Here is a 2,412-nt window from a genome sequence, read left to right on the forward strand (position 1 = left end):
CTTCAACTTCTATCGAGAGCTTCGAGTGGAGTCCCATGCATGTCAAATAGGATTTGCTATGCCCTAGGCCTACGTCCCTTTGCCATGTCCGACGTATGACCATTGGGTCAAGAGGGATTTCAATGTCCTATGTCCGTCTGTTGTCTTTTGGATGGTTTACTTTTATAAGTGTCTAATATGGCGTATATGTTCAGCGGTCATGTCCAGTATTATATGTCCACACTGTTCGTCCAAGACATATGTATACGGTCATATATATCGAGTCTATTTTATGTCCCTCTAAAGTCTTTGCTGAAGAAACCAGAGTCACCGATAGATGGAGCAACTCGAAATGCGGGAAGGAACTTTGCTCGCGGAAATCTACGGGCGTCGTTATACTAGGTCTTTAGTCAGCCTTTCCTGACTCTGAGGAGGTATCTATTGTATCGGATGAAGAAATGTCGCCACTAAACGTGGTAGACGTTCATCGGTTATCCCACACGATGCAAATTTTTTAGTACATATTAATCCCCTGATATAAGCTATCAAGACGTTATCTGGTCATAGAAGACTTGAGAATGACATATCCATGAGGTATGACCCTGCATATGTCTTTTGGACTCATTTTAGTATGTCTTCCTTATGTCCCTGAGATGTCTTTATGGCACAGTCCAAAATTTGAAACAAATGGACATGACTTTTAGACATAGAATGGACACTATAAAGACTAAGGCTATATGATGTCCTTGCTATGTCTAGTCTTAAACATGTCTCTTGGCTCGTCAGGGCATGCACCTCTTCCTTCAATTTCTCCAGCATTTGCTCCAATTCAAGAATTTGAGCTTGCATTCTTGACAATGCATCCTGCTCAAATTTAGACACCTGCAAAGAGATCAATTTTACAGTTTTACTAAGAGCTGTTTTGATACTTTAGCTGAACAAGTTGTAATTTATGAATCTAAGACTGCAGGTCCTGGCTCAAGTCCTTCCTTTGCAGAAAAGATGTGTTTGCAATAAAGAGGAACAAAAAATATCAGTTTGCACAGGTGATACAAAATGTGCAATCTGAAGGTCATAAAAAAAAAATACTCACTGCTGACGAAACAGCCTCCTCGACCCGCTTATCAATATATTGATTTAACAGCAACATGGCTGGATCATCAGCTACATCATAAAAAAAACAAGAATCAATCTGCTGGTTGATGCATGTCCTTGAAACTGCCCAAGGAGAAATTTGAGCACTAACTGTCAGCATGGTGTCAAAATGGTCCCTTATTTTGACGTCATGCTGACAGTCAGCGCTAAAATTCCTCTCAGTCATTGTATGCAATATAGAGCTTAAAATGATTTCCACCAAAGGGCTGATATAATTAAACACCCAATAACTCAGCAGGCGACAGGGTTAAACTTGACATTTAAAAATGAAAAGCTCCTCCAGCAGTATCTTGAGAAGAGCCCAGGTTATGTAATAACTAGGAGGGTAGGTGGAACACAATCGTCAAAATCTCGTAAATGACCAACAATTAGCTCAATATTGCTGCCCAGCAGCACCAAATTTTACCGGATAGAGACGAAATGAGCACATTTTGACAAACGTGTCCTAAACTCCTACGGTAAAATTGCTCACGCATATAAAATTTGGGGGCCAACAAAAATCAAAAGAATATATATATATATGTTGATTCATTATTATAATTATTAAAATTTACTTACGAAGAAGGTCACTCATTTTGAGATCTCAAAATTCTGCCCAATATTGCCCGCTGAAGGCAACTGACAAAAATGACAGTGTCAAGGTCAAGGACAGAATTCGGAGGCAGTTTGGAGGCGGCTACGGGGCTGGTTAGCTGTAGAAAAGGAAAGACGATAGGACACAGGGAAGGCCAAGAGTACCAGTTTAAGACGGAAAATGAAGCATTTTACGCATTAATTGCAGTACATCTGTTGATAACAGCACAAAATAGCACAGTTTTCACCACTTGCAAGCAAACATTATTCTTCTTCAAAATAGTTCAATTTTTTTTTTTTTCAAATTACTTTTTCTAGAAACTATGGCAAACGAGCAGAGGGAGGACGATCATCGATATGTTTAACCAACCTCGCCACAAGCTCCTAAATATCTTAAGGTTTTAACAGCTATTAAAATGCTATAAAGGTAAGTACAGTACCAGCAAAATCATTAGAAAAATTACCAAATCACTAGGGAGCAATCCAAGGTCAAATTGCTTTAGTTTTTACTGGGGCAGTGCGTTGGGTAAAATTTTCGTTGTTGGCTGTACTGCATCTCATATTGTTTTTCGCCACCAGAGTTCGCCCTTCACCCCACAGGCTCAACGGCATTCCGGCATTCTGTCCTTGAGGAAGGTCAGTACCAAGGTGAACGTACGGAGTTGTCAATTACAGCAGGACAGTTCAGATTTTATTCTTATAAGT

This window comes from Frankliniella occidentalis, unplaced genomic scaffold (genome assembly GCF_000697945.3).
Source record: "Frankliniella occidentalis isolate FOCC.00 unplaced genomic scaffold, Focc_3.1 Scaffold917, whole genome shotgun sequence".
Taxonomy (NCBI): domain Eukaryota; kingdom Metazoa; phylum Arthropoda; class Insecta; order Thysanoptera; family Thripidae; genus Frankliniella; species Frankliniella occidentalis.